The sequence below is a fragment of the Tamandua tetradactyla genome, chromosome 18 (assembly GCF_023851605.1).
Source record: "Tamandua tetradactyla isolate mTamTet1 chromosome 18, mTamTet1.pri, whole genome shotgun sequence".
Taxonomy (NCBI): Eukaryota; Metazoa; Chordata; class Mammalia; order Pilosa; family Myrmecophagidae; genus Tamandua; species Tamandua tetradactyla.
In genome coordinates this window covers 34531991-34550939 of record NC_135344.1, presented here as the reverse complement: position 1 = coordinate 34550939, position 18949 = coordinate 34531991, and the positions used below count along the sequence as shown (strand labels likewise).

Sequence of the window (18949 nt, the reverse complement as noted above, 5' to 3'; positions counted from 1 at the left end):
CAACAGTTTCAGATACTTCCCTCTAGCTACTCCAATGTACAATAAACTTAAAAGGGATATCTATATAATGCATAATAATAACCTTCAGGATAACCTCTTGACTCTGAAATCTCTTAGCCAATGAAACTTTGTCTTATTTCTCTCTTTCCCCTTTTGGTTAAGAAGTCTTTCTCAGTCTCTCGATGCCAGGTCCCAGCTCATCTTGGCAGATCTGTCCCACATTACCAGGGGGATTTACACCCCTGAGAGCCATAATCCACGCAGTGGGAAGGGCAGTAAGTTTACCTGCCGAGTTGGCTTAGAGAGACAGGCACCACATCTGAGCAACGAAAGAGGTTCTCAGAGGGTGACTCTTAGACATAATTATAAGTAGGCTTAGCTTCTTTGCGGAAATAAGTTTCATAGGGGCAAACCTTAAGATTGAGGGCTCAGCCTATTGCTTTGATTTTCCCCACTTCTTGTGATAATATCAGAAATTCTTCAAATGGGGAAGGTGAATATTTCCCTGTTTTTCTCTATTGCCCCAAGGGGATTTTGTGAATACTTTTTTATTCTCTGCCCAAATTACTCTGGGATGTATCAGGGCATCACACTAACCTGGACAAACCAACAAGATCTCACACCCTATTCAAGACTTCATGTACTTATACTGTTTAACTAAACTAACCATAGAAGTTAAATTGGGTAATGCGCCACCCAAAATATAAATTTTGCACCAAATAATAATCTCTCACTTTGATCTCACACAGAAGTTGAAGTTTAAAAATATGGACGATATTATCCTTTACCCTGTGTTCTGGTTTACCTTAGTCCTATCCAGAACAGCTTCATTCATATCTCTACTTGATGTCTAATCACTTTTTCGACTCTTTAAACAGTTAAATCACTTTTTCAACTCTTTAAACAGTATGGGGTAGTGCTGACTTTCATAGCTTCGGAGCTCTAACTCTGAGTCTCAGGTATCACATAAATACCAGTATCTCAGAATTTAGAAATGACAGTTACAACTCCTGAATTTAAGTGACTGCTGTAAGGGCTTACAATCTAGGACCCTTTACGATTGGCCCCAACCTGATAACCTGTGTTCTTGACATCAATTCACTGATTTTTTATATTATATTTAGTCCATTTGGTTGAGGCAAGATAATATTTGTCTTTTTGTTTCTGACATTTCAGTCAATATATAGTCCTTAAAGTTCATTCACCTAGCTGCATGCCTCACACCTTCATTCCTTCTTGTAGCCTCTCAGTAGTCTGTTGTATGTATTCACTACAGTTCCCTCTTCCTTCCCTCAATTAATGAACCCTTAGGCCATCTCCAATCCATGTGAAGTGTGAACACTGCTGCCATAAACACCAATGTGCAAATGTCCATTCCTGTCCCCATACTCAGTTCCTCCAGGTGTATACTGAGCAATGGGACTGCAGGATCATATGACATTTGTGGTTCTTTTCAGGTGCCAAGCTGAGTGTTGGCTAGGTGTATGCGGGCTGGGTGTGCACACCCAAAGGAACTTTTTGTTATGGGGTTTAGGGTCACTTCCCCCTTCTTCCTTCCCTATCTAGTTTGCCGTACTTTCATTTTTTAATCCTCAGGGCTTAAAATAGTACCTGACACGGAGGAGATGTTTGACTTACATTGGTGGATTTGCAGAGATGTGGTCAGAGTTAGTGTTTGGGGTGGGAGGTCAGCCAGGGAAGGTGTCCATGACCAAGTCCCAAAGGAGTATCCCGTGCTGGTTTAGAATAGTTTTGGTACCATAGTGGGAAAAAAATCTTGAAAACCTTCCAATTACAAAGCACCTAGAAATGCTGGATAGACTATAACTGGCAACCTTTCAAAAAGTGCTAAGCTCAGAGAATGTAAGGAAAATCCCCAGGGAACGCAAAAGTGAGTGTAGAGGGAGAGCTTGAGCTGGCACTAGGCCAGTCTGGGTGAGTGGGGTGGTGGGATTGAGGGGTGGTTACTGGTCTCAAAACCAAAGAGGGTTGAGTCCTAACTATGTCTGGAGATGAGATGGGGAGTTGGACTTTAAAGCCCTGCCATACAGAGCACCTGCAAAGGTCTGCTTACTTGGAGAAAAGACACACAAGAAATCAGCCTGTTGGTACAGGAATAGCTTGTCTGCTGTGGCCTGGATTTGGGATGGGGAAAAACCTCTGGGAATTCAAACCTCAAGCCTGTTATGGACTTGCATGTCTACTACACAGGTGGTTCTGGTGCCCCCAAGAAGAGAAATGAAATATGGTCCAAGTTTCTCCCATCTGTAGCCTCTAGGCCCTCAGGGCTGCTGGGGAGATTCTGGCACTTCACCTTTTGTTGACTTGATCTCCCCCTTGGAGAGATGCTTCTGGACCACAATAAGTGAGTAAGTGAGGAGAGAGAAGAGAGAAGACAGAAGCCCCCAAAAGTGTTCTTGATAGGACCTTTCCAAAAGTGACTGCAAGAAAGCTGCACAGCTGGTGGAAGCATGAGGGTGGCAGGGGAATGACTGCTCCTGCCTGGGACTTCACCTCTTTGGAAAAGCCTACAGGTGTGCCCAGCCTGGGGAGGCCAAAATGTCCTCCCCTGATGTGGACTCAGGCCAGGGTCTCATGTTTGAGGCTTCTTTCTAGGCTCCCTATAAGAGTCCCCTATGCATATTCCCACTGTAGCTGCTCCCCATTGCCATGCACACATTGTCTTCCCCCCATCCTAAGCCTTAAGTTCCTAGGATTTCAGGCTTGGGCAGGGTCTTAGATGCGACTTAGTCCAGCCCCGTCCTGGTGTGGGGATCCTGACTAGAACAGCACTTTGCTCAAGTGCTTCCTGTGGCCAGGAGTTTGCCATCTTATGAGGCAGCACCTTCCTTTAATGGAAGGCAGTTATAGCTGGAAAGGACTTATGTTGAGCCTCAGCCACTCCCAGCCATGTCCACCTCTTTCCCTTGAGCTGCTGACATGAGAGATGGTTTCCAGGCCTTCCGCCATCCTGTTTGCCTTCTGCTGGAAGGGCCTTCCTTTGTCAAGCTAAAATTCTGTGAGACTCCAGCCAACTCCCCTAGCTGACTTAGCACAGAGGGAGCTTTTGAAAATGGATATAAGGTTAGCTGAGCTGGCTGCATATGCGCAGTCTGTGACGTGGAAGTTTTGAGAAGCTTTGGCTCAGCGCATTTCTTATTACCACAAGAGAAGCAACAGCACACACGGCAATTCCTCCCTCCAACTCCCAGAGTATGTTTCAACTTGGAAGCGAGTGGCTCAGGAATCCGACACAGGGAGCTGACATTTATTGAGTGTCTGTTATGTGCCAGGCATTCTCTGTGTGCTTCACTAAGTGAGAGTAACTTCTGTGAGAGAGACAGAGACAGAGAGATGGAGAGGCAAAGGCATGGAAATGCCTAACCGGAGTTGTGAAGACTGAGCCCTGAAGTTATCCAGAGAGAATGTGTGTGGTTCCCATGTGGAGTGGGTGGAACTGACCCATTTGCCTGCTGTTGCCTTATAGGGCTTCCCCTTGGGGTAAGCAGTGTCGCGATCTCAACACCAGCCAGGAACCCAAGGCCTTTGCCATGTTCCTGGGGCCTTAGCTGAGATATACACAAGTTTGAATGAAGAGATCAAGTAAGTGGCCTTCTAAAGAATTCACATCTTGATGTGTCATCAAACCAGACACTCGAAGTGTTTTTTAGAGCATGGGTTAATCTCTCTTACAGGAAAGGGTTCTGGGCTCTCTCGGGGAACAAAGAGGCTTGCTGCCTCTCCCTCTCTTGCATCTGGAGAATGATTGGCTTCTGTAGAGTTTGCAGTGAGTTGGCGTAAGACAACTAGGTGCCTGGATATGACCTGCCAGTGTCACACAGGACACGGTACTGGCAGGAAGGACTCTGTGGGCAGATGTCAGGGATTCATGAAAAGCACCCAATTTCCCCTATTCTCTCCTCCCCAATTTTTTCCCTCATGCCTACATTCTACTGTTTTGCCTTAATCCTTTCAGCTTGAGGCTCTTATCCCTGTAAACATTTGGTTCAGTTTAGCAGACATGTTTCAGGCATCTGCTGTGAGTCAAGCTCTGTGAGACAGGCTTCGACAGGCTTGAGGGGGCTGGGCAGGGCCCCTGCCTCCCTTCTTCCCACCTTGGAGGGCAGCGTAAAATAGCCCTGTTTTAGTGTACCGTGGTAAGGAGAATGAAAAGTGGGCCGAGGTAGCTGGAAGTAGCGGCTTGCACACAGGACAGGGTTTATTTGTGTGTGTGTCCACATGGAGATGCTTGAGAGTGAAAGGGAGGCTGTTAATAATCAGGTGAAACATTGGTTGACCTGGTCCCATCCTGGGCAGACAGGGGCCTATGGCCACAGGGAGGTACATATGTGGATCATACCTAATGCTGCTACAGCAGCACGGAGGGGTTGATGGAGGAAGAGACCTATGCGTAAAGGAAACTAGCATCTATTTTCCCATTTTGCTTAGGAAGGGGCTAGAGAGGAAAGCACTGTCTGCCAGGACTATGGACCTGGATTCTGATGGGACAAGGTCATATCTTATGGTACCATGATCTCAGTTTTGGGGGTGGGGGTGGAATTATGGAGAGATGGAAACTACCTGACTTGTAAGATGTTATTGGCTGTGAAAAATAGAACACTGGATTAACAATGGCTTAAAAAACAAGGTGCCTAAAACTTACATAACAAGAATTCTGAAGGTAAAGAATGTAGAGTTGGTTAATTCAGTGGATCACTGATAATTTCAAGGACCCATTCTAATTTTTTTTTTTGTATGCTGTATGGTGGGGTGACATTTCTTTATTTTTCCATGTGAGTATCCTGTTATTGCAGCACCATTTGTTGAATTTTTTGTTTGTTTGTTTTGCTTGTTTGTTTATTTTTGGGGAAGTGCATGGACTGGAAATCGAACCCAGGTCTCCCTCAAAACAGGCAAGAATTCTACCACTGGACTACCTTTGCACCCCCTATTCTAATCTTTTAAGCCACATTCTTCCACATAGTGGTTATTGTCCTCAGACATATTCCCTCATGATCACAGTATTGCTGCCACCACTCCAGGCATCACATTCTCATAATTATCCAAAGACAAGCAGGAAGGAGAGATAATCCTGGTGTGTCTTAATTTATTGGGGTGTGTGTGTGAGAACACCTCTGTCAGAATTTCCATCAAGTCCCATTGAACAGAAAATGGGCCAATACTTGTATCCTAGCTTTGGGTCATGCTGAGAAAGCAAGTCTCTATTATTTTCTGACTCATCTATAGCAAGAGGAGAGCTCTGCTTGCAAGGAAGCTGGAAGAGGAATGATGGTTGGATAATCAATGATTTAAATTTGCCTTACCAAGTTTCATTATGATTTTATTTATTTGAGGGTACTTAGCTTTACTGAGGTATAATTTACATGTAATTAAATTTGCCAATTTTAGAAGTTTAACAGTGTGATGAGTTTTGATACATATGTACATCTGTGTAACCACTGCCATTATCCCAAAAGTTCCCTTTGCTTTTTGCAGTTAATCCCTTCCCCGTCTCCAGCTCCTGCCTCTGGCAACCACTGATTTGCTTTCTATCTCTATAGTTATACCACTTCTAATAATTATTATTTCTTAACCCATAAGTAGTATTAGGACAAAGGACTTAATCTAGTTGTCCCATGGATTCTTTAGTGTGATTTCAGTTGAAGGTGCCAAAGATCCTCTACTTTCCTACCCCTGAAGCGAGTGGAGAAGCCCAGAAGGCAGAATTGCCAGTGGGAGATGGCCTGCTGGTGGCCTGAGCTACAAGATTGGAAATGCCAAAGGCTCTGAGCTAATGGTCACCCTTCTCAGCAATGGCTTGGAGACCCTGCATCCTGCAGAGTGACTTCTATTTCCCAGTCTGATTGGGAATTCTGGTCAAGGGAATGCAGGCCATGGGAAGATTGTGGTGGACACCACCTTCTCCCCTAACCACCATCCTTTTCCCACACACACATAGAAATAGCCCAGGCCATGGGACTGATCACCTGACCACTGAGCCAAATCTGTCCCCTCCTCTTGGCACCTTGATACTCTGCTCATATGGTCATTTTTACCCCCTTCTTCCACTCATGACACTTGCTCTGTAAATCTTTTGGTACTTCACACTTTTCTGTCCTTCCTGCTTCTTCATCACCCCTTGGATGCTTGCCTGGCCATTCCTCTGAGATCATAAGCACCTTGAAGATACTATCCTAGTCTGAACCATCCTGTTTCTTACAGAGCTTAGGGCTGGGCCTGTTACAGAATCCATGCTTCATGACGAAAAATAATTTTATGCAAAATGCATTTTTGTAGAATGAGGAAGGACATTTGCTCATTTTGGCCATCTTTCCAGGAGCACATCACTGCGTCTTGCCACCCTGATTTATTCACAATACAATTACACGGGGCCCTGGATGGGGATCTGTGTTTCTTCATTTCCATTCCCTGAAGAGGAAGAAAGGAGACCAACACGTGTTAAAAGCTGGGCCCTGTGCGCCAAGCTTCAGCCCTCAAATGTATTTAATCCTCATTATAGCCCTGGTCATAGGTATTATGATGCCCTTTTATGGATGTTGTATTAATTTAATGATGCCAGAATGCAGTATACCAGAAATAGAATGGTCTTTATAAAGGAAATTTAATAAGTAACAAGTTTACAGTTCTAAACCTACTAAAGTGTCCATACTAAAGCATCCAGGGATAGACATCCAATTCAAGGAAGGCCTATGGGTCAGGAACACCTCTGTTGGCTGGGAAGTCACGTGGCTGGTCACAGTCAGCTTGTCCTTTGCTCCTGGGCTCCATTGCTTTCAGCCTCTGTTTCTGTGAGGGCTCCTCACTTTGCTTCTCCTGGGCTGGCTTTCATCTCTGGTTTCCTTGGCTCTCTCCAGTTCTGGCTTGCTTAATATCTCATAGTGACGTCTGCCAGGCTCCACGCATCTCCAAACATCTGTGTCTCTGTTCTTAGTGTCAGCATCTGTGTCAGTTCTGCTCTGTTGGCTCTGTCATTTCTGAGGTTTCTCCAAAATGTTTCCCTTTTTAAAAGACTCTTCTAAACTGATCAGTGCTGACTGAATGGAGTCACATCTCCATCTAATCAAAAGGTCACACCCACAATTGGGGGCACCACATCTCTGTGGAGATAATCTAATCAGAAGTTTCCAACCTACAGTGTTGAATCAGGATTAAAAGAAAGGGTTGCCCCTCGAGATTGAATCAGGATTAAAACATGGCTTTTCTGGGATACATAATACTTTCAAACCGGCACAGATGTGCTGTTGCCCCCCCCACTTCCCCTTCCACACCCCTGGGAACCTCTGGCTTCAAGACCTGGGCTCTTTGCTCCCTGAGCTCCTGCTGTTTGGGCAGGAGGGGAGATGTCTTTGAACCCAGGGACTGAACAGCCTGAGGTTCTTCTGAAACCTTGGGCCCATCCCATAATTGAGGAATTTAACGTCTGTTGTGGTCACTGAGTTGAAGGACTTGGTGAGCACTTCCATGTGCTATCTCAGCAGCCTTTACAGCCTGTTTTGTTTTGTTTTTTAATGTTTTTTTATTGTGAAAAATAACGTATGTACAAAAAAAGCGATAAATTTCCAAGTACATTTTAACAAGTAATTATGCAACAGATTTTAAAGTTTGGTATGGGCTACAGTTCCATGATTTTTCATTTTTTCTTCTATCTGCTCCAAGACACTGGAGACCAGAAGAAATATCAAAATATTGATTCAGCAGTCATATTCATTTGTTAAATCCTTTCTTCTCTTTTTTTTTTTTTGTGAAAAATAACATACAAAAAAAAGCAATAAATTTCAAAGTACATTGCAAAAATTAGTTGTAGAACAGATTTCAGAGTTTGTTATGGGTTACAATTCTACAGTTTTAGGTTTTTATTTCTAGCTGCTCTACGGTACTGGAGACTAAAAGAAATATCAGTATACTGAATAAGCACTTATACTCATTTGTTAAACCCAACCTTCTCTGTATAACTCCACCATCACCTTTGATCTTTCACTCTTCACGGGTGTCTGGGCTGTGCCCATTCTAACTGTTTCATGTTGAAGGGACTGTCGATAATATGGGATAAAGTGATGGAACTAATTGATATTCTGGAGAAGCTGGCCCCTCTGCATTTCAGGACATATTTGGTCCAGGGACCCATCTGGAGGTTGTAGGTTTCTGGAAAGTTACCCTAGTGCATGGAACCTTTGTAGAATCTTATATAATGCCCTGGGTATTCTTTAGGATTGGCAGGAATGGTTTTGGTTGGGATTTGGCAAGTTATGATAGTAGCAGTGTCTAACTGAGTAAGACACTGACCTCCAGAGTAGCCTCTCAACTCTATTTGAACTCTCTCAGCCACTGATACCTTATTTGTTACACTTCTCTTCCCCTTTTTGGTCAGGATGGCATTGTTGATCCCACAGTGCCAGGGCCAGACTCTTCCCTGGGGGTCATCTCCCACGCTGCCAGGGAGACTTTCACCCCTGGATGTCATGTCCTACATAGGGGGGAGGGCAGTGGTTTCACCTGCAGAGTTGGGCTTAGAGAGAAGGATACAGCCTGTATTTTATAGATGGGAAAACGAGGGCCCAGAGAGGTTGAGTCATTTCCCCTAGGTAACAAAGCTGGTAAATGGTATGGCCAGTTTTGCTCATTTGCCTCTTAGTCATCACACTGAAGAATTGGCAGTTGATGCTGGGGTCCCCTTGTGATGTTTTGAAAAGGTCACTGTCCTGGGGTCTGCCACTAGTGACAACTTCACATCTGGTGCTTTCTCAGTGGCCTCGGAATTTGAATGAGTTAGTTTCTAAGGTCCCTGTTCTCATTCTGAGCTTGCAAGTGCCAGCTTCTGAGGCAGGGGTTGTAATCTCAGCTTGGACTGATTTAGGGAAGGAAGAATCCCTGCAACCTCTCTGGCATACGCCCACACCCAAGGTCGCAGCTCTAGAGCTGCCTGATTTGGCCTGGTGGACCTGTGGTTTGGCAGTTTGCTCTTTCTCTATAAAATTAACTCTTCTGGCAAAGTAGAAATTATTCTTACTCTGTGCGAGGCTCTGTTCAAGGTCTTCTGGGGAAGTGGGCTTGAGTGATGCCACTGAAGGGTTGCTGGAGAGTGATGTCACTGCATTGTCTTCTTCTGGGTTGAACTCTTACCTGCAACCTCATTAGCTCCAGAGAAGAACCAACCACGGGTGCAGCAAGTCTTAGAAGCCCAGCTGGAGCCAAGGGCCTTTGTGTCTTTAGCTTAAATACTGGCTCCATTTCCTGTTATACCCAGGTAGGTCAAATGGGAGATGGGACGTCAACAAAAGTAAAATCTCAGTGCATGTGGGAAGAGGGCTCCAGGAAGGCAGACTGAAAACAGGCAATAAGGAGAAGGAGGAGGCTGGCCTGGCTGCTCCTGCAGACCTGGTGAAGAAACCTTAGGCAGTCCAGTGCCCATTTTATCCCCAAAGGGTCTTAGTGATTTTAGTTACCTCATCAGAGCCAAGTTTACTTTATGTACCTGTAATAAGTTTTAGAACTACAAAAGCAGGTGAGTGTTTTTCAGAGTTTCTTGCTCCCCAGTGATCTGCTCATTGCCCTCTGACTCCGATATTTAGATGGAGGGCTGAAAGGAAGCCTTCAGACACCAGGGGATGAAGAGATGCTGACCATGCCTGATTTCTGTGGCTGGGTGGTTGCCCGCTGCTGTGACAAGCTGAATTATTACCTCATTTCATTTTGCTGTCGGTGGTGCTGGGGATGATTACTCCTGGTATTGAGAGCTGGCGAAAGAGCTGGCTGTGGAATGCCAGTCTTCCAATGGAGACATTTAGGCAAGAGAAACCAGGTGACTTGGCCAAGGTCACATACCATTAGAAAACAGGTGATGGACTGGTTCCCTGAATCATGCCTTCCTAGTTCTCTAGAGCAAAGTGTGTAGAAGTTTCTGGGTACTTGGGCTGGTCATGCCTCCCTGAAGAGCCAGCTCCAGGCTGCTGTAACCAGCGCACATCATCTCTCTTCTCCCAAGCCTGAGGTGGGTGCTGGGATCAGACTGACTTCAGTGTGTTTGCCAAACACACTGAAACTGATGGATGAAAGATTTGCAGAGCGTCAGGCGGGCAGGACGGAAAGCCTGTGGAGGCAGGAACCGGGGACGAGGCTCAAAATTGCTCCTGCACTCTGGGAGCCAACATGAGGCCTCTTCTCTGGCAGTCTCACACCAGCTTGTCTGAGGGGGAATCTGAGAGGTTTTCTGAGAACCACTTGAGGACCTTCTGGGCTCTCTTTCCCCCATAGTCTGAGGGATGGAAGAGGCTTTAGAAATTTAACCCAGTCCCAGCTCAGAAAGCTAGCAAAGACCCCTCAGGGGCATGGAGGCCACTGCCTCACTATGTTGCCCAGTCCATTGTTTGGCAGCTCAGGGCCTACAGACATTTTCCTTGAACCAAGGTCTGCCTCTCATTAGCCTGGCTCTGATCTGAGAGCCACATGGAATGCACATCCCTTCCTTCTTTCAGGGCATCTCACTACTTACTGCTCCAAATCTTTTCCTCTTGTAGGTAAACACTCCATTCCCTCCAGGAAGGTGTCCAGAATCCATCCTTGATTCCCACCGTCTATATCTCTTACGACTGTTCCTCTGAAATGGGTTCCTGGAATGCAGTGATCGAGGTGTGATCTGAGTGAACCTGCCCCTGTTACCTCCCTCCTGCCAGACACTGCACTTCTGTGAATGTCTCCTCTGACCGTGCACGCTTTTGTCAGGGGCAACCTCTAGATGGGGTCCCCCTTCCTTCGCAGGTCCTGCCAAAGTCACCTGTGGCAAAGGTGTATTTCCCCAGCCCGGGCCCTCCCTGCCCTGAGGAGCAGCTCAAGGCTACCCCTACTGAGTCCTCTTTGAGTATTCCCGGTGGCTAAGGGTCAGGGTGTTCAGAGGTGGGCAGGATTATCAAGGACTGATCCTTTGTGGAGGAAGGTCTGGAGCCTTCTGCCCAAAACAGCTGTTATGGGTTTAAGTAGGCATGGGCTTCCGGCCCGGGAAGGTGCAAAGGCTCCCCACCTCTGAGGGTCTGTGACTGCCCACCTCCCATTGGGAGCCGCCTTCTCTGTCTCCCCAGCCATGGACTTTGAACGAGAGGCAGGCATGTGACCAGAGCGCGGCCAGTCCGCAAGCTCCCTTGGCATTTAAACACTTGTTTATTTTTTTACTGGTGCTAAGAGAGGAAGGGCCTCTCCTTCCCAGAAGGAAAGCATGAAGATGGAGACTACAAGCTCTGCTGGCCACATCCACTGCTGCATGGGGAAACCTGCCGTGGGGGAGAGCATTAAACCAGTAACTCGGGAGAAGTGCCAGAGAGCAGAGAGAATATCTACATCTGTCCATTTTCGTCTTCCTCAGACTTGGTATTGAATTTGTTGGTCATTTCCCACAGTCTGCGTTCAGTAAACCCCCTCTGTGCCTTTAAGTATGGCATCCATACCACTGGTGGAACATGGGAAGATTTCTAGTTGAGTATCTATGAATGCTTTAAAAAAATGTAAAGCCATGTATTTAAATGTATGTTAGTAAAAAAATCACAACTAGTGCATGAAACCTATGATTTCATTATTGCCTGGCAGGAGGCTGAAGTGAATAAAAAGCCAATGCAAGGTCAATAAGAATATTAAAACTGGTACAACTGTGTGACAAGAAATTCTAAGGTATGTGAATTTTGGGAAATGCTGCATGAGCCAGTCTAGGTTGGACTTAGGTCACCTGGCACTGGGAGACTTTTGAATAATACATGTCCAATTTCAGCCCAAGGCTCTTTCTTTTCATGTGACAAATGTGTTTTTTAAATATTTATTTACATAAAATGTTTGTAAGTATGATTATGATTTGAATTTACAAAAGGTGGTCATTACTTGAAGACAACCTTAGTATACATTTTTGTAAAGCAAAGAATCCTTTTATCTAGCACCAAGTTCTTTTGAAAACATCTGTTTTGAAAATTTAGATTTTCAGCAACCACTATTATCCAGAATTTTGATAATCAGAAAATTCTTAATTGGCACCTAAATAACTTTGGCATAGTGGCATTTAATGCATTTTCATTGTTATAAAGACCCTTCTATTATCAAATATGCTGCAGTAAAAATGCTTCCATTTGACATCCATTCTCCAACTAATAATAAATACTCTTGTCCAAAAGTTAACTGAGGGGTACGTTTTAGACTTGTCACCCTGGTAAACTTGATAAAATTTTGCTACTCAAATTTGGATATTCTCTAAGAGTTTGTTGGCATTGAGACCACCACTTGTTAACACTGAACCCAGCATTTTAAATGAGAAGATCCTCTTCCATATTGTCAACAATGGTGATTGTATTTTCTGATTCACAAATCAGGATGATTTGATCAGCATGTTTGAATACTTGAAATCAGGACTTCTCCCAACTATCATTGCATGTCTAGATTGACACCCTGTGATGTCATTCTAAAATATGTTGTTGGACACATACAAACTCAAAATTCCTATTTTTGAGAAAAAAATTGACCCTACGTTCAGATCTCTCTGAAACCTACCTTCTCTTTCTTCTTATCCGCAACATATCTTAGCTCCTTTAGTAATATATCAGAAAGTTAAATCTGGGACCTGCATTTTTCTCCCCTATCCACCACCCAAATTCCTATCAAACAAAAATAATTTTTTTTTTTTGCATTGGCAGGCTCTGGGAATCAAACCCAGGTCTCTGGCATGGCAGGCAAGAACTCTGCCTGCTGAGCCACCGTTGCCTGCCCAGAATATTTTTATATGTTATTTGTGAGAGGCAGATAGCTTTGCAGCCTGAGCAGAATGATTAGAAATGAAGAGCCTAATTACTGGTGTCCCAGTTACTATTGCTGTGTAACAAACCACCATAACATTTGGTGGCTTGAATAATAAAAATCTTTTCTTTGGCTCATAAATCTGCAGTTTGGACGGGGCCCTCTGGGTACAGCTTGCATCAGCTCCACATTGCCTCAGCTGGGACGGTTCATCCAGGCCTGGATGGTCCACTTCCAAGAGGGTATGCTCCCGTGCTAGCAAGTTGTGCTGCCAGTTGGTCCTTTTCCGTGTGGGCTTCTCCACAGGGCTGCTTGGGCTTCTCGAAGCATGGTGGCTGGGTTCCAAAATAGAGTGTATTAAGAAACAGGAGCAGAAGCTTCTACTGCATTCTGCTGGTAAAGCAGCCACAGAGTCCAGATTCAAGGGGAAGGTACCTAGATCCCACTTTTTTTTTTTCCAGCTTTTGTAAAGAGGATTTATTAAGTTATAAGTTCATAGTTCTAAGGTCATAAAAAGTTCCAAACTAAGGCATCTAAGAGAAAGACACCTTGACTCAAGAAAGGCAGTGGCATCTGGAAACCTATGTTATCTGGGAAGACACGTGGCTGTCTGCCATGTGGCTTCTGGTTTCAAAAAGCTGCCCTGGGAACATTTTCTTTCTGCATCTCCAAACATCACTGTTGCCTCTGAGCTTTTTCCAAAATGATTCTCTCTCTTTTTTAAAAAAAATATATTTTTTGAAAATCTTCACATATATATAGTCCATCCACAGTACACAATCGATGGTGTACAATATCTTCACATAATTGTGTATTCATCACCATGATCATTTTTAGAACATGTGCATCACTCCAGAAAAAGAAATTAAAAGGAAAAACTCATACACCCCATACCCTATACTCCTCTGTCTCATTGACCACTGGTGTTTCAAGCTACCCATTTTTTTTAACCTCTTATCTCCCACCCCATTGTTTATTTATTTATTTTTCCTTGTTTTTTTTTTACTCATCTTCCTATACCCTGGATAAAAGGAGCATCAGGCACAAGGTTTTCACAATCATATGCTCACATTGTAAAAGCTGTATCATTATAAATCGTCTTCAAGATTCCAAACTACTGGAACACAGCTCAACAGTTTCAGGTACTTTAATCTAGCCACTCCAATGCACCATCAACTTGAAAGGGATATCTATATAATGCATAAGAATAACCTCCAGAATAAACTCTCGACTCTGAAATTTCTCAGCCACTGAAACTTTATTTTGTTTCATTTCTCTCTTCCCCCTTTTGGTCAAAAAGGCTTTCTCAATCCCATGATGTCAGGTCCCAGCTTATCCTGGGAGTTCTGTTCCATGTGGCCAGGGAGATTCACATCCCTGGGAGTCATGTCCCACGTAGCTGGAAGGGCAGTGACTTCACCTGCTAAGTTGGCATAGAGGAAGAGGCTACATCTGAACAATAAAAGAGGTTCTTTGGCGGTGACTGTTAGGCATAATTATCAGTAGGCTTAGTTTCAAAGAGGCAAACCTTAAGATCGAGGTCAGCCTATTGAATCTGTTGTCCCCAGTAGTTATAAGAATATCAGGAATTCCCCAGATGGGGAAGTTGAATATTTCCTTTCTTTTTTTATTTTTATTTAAAAAAAATTTTTTTTATTTATTAATTAAAAAAATTAATAGCAAACGAACTAAAACATTAGCCTATGATCATTCCATTCTACATATATAATCAGTAATTCACAATATCATCACATAGTTGCATATTCATCATTTCTTAGAACATTTGCATCAATTCAGAAAAAGAAATAAAAAGACAACAGAAAAAGAAAGAAAACGAAAACAGAAAAAAAAAAGATTATACATACCATGCCCCTTATCCCTCACTTTCATTGATCACTAGCATTTCAATCTACTAAATTTATTTTAACATTTGTTCCCCCTATTATTTATTTTTAATCCATATGTTTTACTCATCTGTTGACAAGGTAGATAAAAGGAGCATCAGACACAAGGTTTTCACAATCACACAGTCACATTGTGAAAGCTTTATCATTATACAATCATCTTCAAGAAACATGGCTACTGGAACACAGCTCTACATTTTTAGGCATTTCCCTCCAGCCTCTCCATTACCTCTTGAATAACAAGGTGATATCTACTTAATACATAAGAATAACCTCCAGGATAACCTCTCAACTCTGTTTGGAATCTCTCAGCCATTGGCACCTTATTTTGTCTCCTTTCACTCTTTCCCCTTTTGGTGGAGAAGGTTTTCTCAATCTCTTGATGCTGAGTCCCAGCTCATTCTAGGATTTCTGTCCCACGTTGCCAGGAAGGTCCACACCCCTGGGAGTCATGTCCCACGTAGACAAGAACCCCACTCCTTGATAGGAGAAATGTCAAAGAATTTGGAGGCCATGTTTTAAACCACCTCAGCTGGTCTCCTGAAGAAGGAGTGTCCATCTTTCTCACAGACCTTCGTAGAGGTTGATATTTCTTTTATTGTAGTATCTGTAGGAGAGCTGAAAAAAGAAATGTCTGTAAAAATCTGTTTGGTCATCTGAAGTCAGTAATAGTAAATGGATGGTTTTGTGTGAAGTCCCTATTGTATTCTAATTCCTTGCTTGGGTATGTGGTCTCCTCTTCAATTAGTCAAGATTTTCTCACTCCAGGAATTCACAGAACTATGGAAGAGTCGGACTTTGACTTTGCTAGATGTGAGTCTCCCTTAGCCAGGCCATCCACAGTTGTCAGTATTCTAAGAGTAACTCCACTGGGGCATGACCCTGTGCTGGCTGCCGGAGGGCTGCAGAGGTGAATCAGGAGACCAACCCCACCCACAGTTCCACCCGCAGGGAGGTATTGCCTATAGAGAGCGATGGCCTCTGGGTCTTTTGTTCTCAGAGTATCCTCTTTACCTGGCAGAACCATAGAGGGAATGTGTCTATATTCTGAATGAACTATTTACCGCCAAACTGAGAAGAATGAATGTCTCACTCCCATTTTCCTTGGGTCCTAGGGCACTTTTGTGAGCAGTTGTTAAAGGATTTGTTACCGGAGTCTGTGGATTCTTTTGCCCCATGCGCTCATTAACCAGTTCCTGAGACACTGAAGTTTCAAAGAGAGAAAGAGCTTGTTACTAGGCATGCAGTAGGGCCATCTGCTCTCCCCGAACTGCAATAATTCTTATAGTTTTATTAGCGAAAAAGATGAGCAGGTTTAGGAAAATGAGCACAGTGGCTTCAGTTGATGTAATTAGATGTGATCTAATTATTGAGCATGTGCAGATTGATTACATGCCTAGTCACAGAACATATGTAAGAAAATGGTGGAATGAGGTTTAGGTGAATTGTAGGTTAAAGTCTAAGCTACTGTGCGTGTCAGGCGGGCCCATTTTGGTTGGATCCAGTCTCTATTATCAAGGTAACTTTGGACTTGGGCTGTCTTTGTTCTGGGCTGACCCAGGACCCTTCATTAATAAACAATAGGGGCTGTCTTTAGTGATTACAAGACTCTAAAGTTGAAATATTGGATAACTGGGTACAAATGACGGTTAGTCACAAGGTTTTTACAGTCACAGGAGCAGAAGAGAAGGGCTATACAATCATTATCAGAGATCAAGGCAGCTGGATTGCAATCGAGAGATTTCAAGTGTTTCACTCTGTTACTCCTATATACCAGAAAACAAAAAGGTATATTTATATAATGATTCAGTAATCAAAATCATCCCTTAAATCCTGATTTCTCAGTTACAGATGTTTTCCTTTTTCTGGGTACTTGATTTGAGAAAAGTGTGTTGGGCTAAAAAGGACCGGGTTCCTGCTATGTCAAATAACTTTCCTACTTTCTTTTCTTCATCTAAAAATAGGGAATTTGATTTAGTCCATGGGTTGGCAAACTATGGACTCGGGACCAAATCCAGCCAGACCAAGGCCTGTTTTGCTAAGTGAAGTTTCACTGAAACCTAACCCCACGTATTCCTCCCTGCATGCTTTGGCTGCTTTTGAGTTAGACAGCAGAGTTGAGCAATTCTACCACAGACCACATGGTCTGCAGAGCCAGAAATATGTACTACCTGGTCCTTTACAGAAAAAGTTTACTGACTCCTGATCTCAAACTTCATTTTCGCCCCAGTGTCCTTTCTTAAAACAATTTTTCTCTTTTGCTTTTATTTTACAATAAGAGCAGTTCTTAGCGTGTTTACTGTATGCCAGGCACTGTACCAAGTGCTTTAAAATTATTAACCGATGTAATCCTTATAAAAACCCTATGAGATGGGTGTTATTATTACCATCCACATTTTAGAGAGGAGGAAACTGAGACAGTGTTACCAGAAAGGGCAAGCAGCTTGCCCAGGGTCACACAGCTAATGAGCAGCAAAGACATGATTTGAATTCAGCAATCTGACTGTGTCTGTGTTCTTTCCCGCTCCATCACACTGCCTCTTCCTGGTGGGCTGATGTGAGCATTGGGTGCAGTGGGTGTGGTGGGTGGAGTTTATAGGATATGAACATGCTGGGGCGCCCTTTTCTGCCACTGCCAGAGCTTGTAGAGCCCCAGTTGGCCATACTCTGGAGCCTCTTGGGTTTTGCAAAGCCCATGAGCTTGGAGCCAGCACACTCATTCCTTTTGGTTTCTACAAGAGGAATTGACCCTGGTTGTTGAGGCCAAAACTGTAGAGAGTGCTGTTCTGGGAAAGAAGACTCCAGAAAGATGCTGTTTCTAAACTGTCTATTTATGTCCAATAAAAATGAGTGCTCAGAGAACAGGGGCCACATTTAGAACAATAACTGGAAGAAAGACATATTTCAATTAATTTCAATGCCCCAAACAAATATTAAAACCAGTAAATCGATTTGGAGCCAGTTCCCTGGGCCACAGTGATTTATCTTAGAATCATGCCATAAAAATCAGCAAGAAGGCTTCACTCACTGAATGTCACCTTCCCAGCTTTGTTCTACCAGTAACTCTATATTAGCCTGAGGGAATTTAAGGGATTTAATAGCAATATTTCTTTTGTGAGGTGGAAGCTTGGAACTGAGACCGGCGCTTGGAGTCCCCCTATATGCAGATTATCTGACTGAGAATCCTTTTCGCTGACCTGGGATAAGGACTGGTTCTCATGGAAGTTTGCAAGGAAGAAATCCAGTTTCTCCTGCTCTTTGAGGGTGTAAGCTCTCCTAGGAGCAGAGGAAGTGAGAGTGACTCACTTTTACTGCCAGTGGAAAGCTGACCTTGATCTTGATGATGATTTGAAGGTGACTCTTGTATTCAACTCTCTGGGATCTTGGGGGAGGAGGAAAGTTTATTCTTTAGTGTTTGGTCTCCTCAAGAATGGTACCTATTATATTTTGGGATTTAAGATTTCTGCTTCCTAGGGGACTCCTCCTTTACCCTGGAGAGAAGGATTTCTAGTTCTGAGATTTTTGCTGTCCCTGCTATTTCTCCTGGGTTGGTGTGTGGCTGTTGTGGTGGGGTGTGGAAACCCCAAGATTGGGTAGGGTAGGCTCTTTCTAGGTGCCATTCTCTTGCTTCTAAGGTCCTTAGACCTGCACCCACCCCAGCCAGCAGCACAGGGCCCCCTGCCCCCAACATTCCATCCCAAGGATTGTGAAAGATTCTCCCTGAGAGCCAGGAGTCCCAGTTCCTTCTCAACTGGACATTTTAGATTTGGGGGAAAGGCCTTTAAGGTCTCCCCATTTCTTTTCAGCTACTTTCAGGCCACTTTTGTCTCTTCCTCCATTGTGCTGGTTTGAAATTATTATGTACCCCAGAAAAGCCATGTTTTAATCCTGATTCAGTGCTGTGGGGGCAACCATTTCTTTTAATCTTTTAATTCAGCATTGTAGGTGGAAACTTTCCATTAGATTATCTCCACAGACATGTGGCGCGTTTAGTTGTGTGTGTGGCCATTTGATTAGATGGAGCTATGACTCCATCCATTCTAGGTAGGTCTTGATTAGCTTACTGGGATCTTTAACAGAAGAAACATTTTGAGAGAGTTCAGAACTGACAGAGAGAGACTACAGGAACTTCAGAGCAAAGCTGACACTGATGCTGACATTTGGAGAACAGAGACATGGATGTTTGGAGATGCTTGGAGCCCAGTAGATGTTGCCTTGAGATGTCAAGCAAACCAGAAACTGGAGAGAGCCAAGGAAAACTG

At 43.8% G+C, this 18949-nt stretch overlaps 1 protein-coding gene across 5 annotated transcripts in view; it reads left to right on the top strand.

Moving 5' to 3' along the window:
- CTIF (cap binding complex dependent translation initiation factor) overlaps positions 1-18949 on the top strand; it is a 350579-nt gene that overhangs the window by 8726 nt on the left and 322904 nt on the right. Inside the window, exon 1 of one of the 5 annotated variants that reach the window (XM_077135515.1) lies at positions 1958-3603. The exons of the other annotated variants lie outside the window; for them this stretch is intronic. The gene's annotated coding sequence lies outside the window, so the exon portion shown is untranslated. Of the gene's footprint in view, positions 1-1957; positions 3604-18949 lie in introns of those variants that run through there. 5 annotated transcript variants of the gene reach the window in all.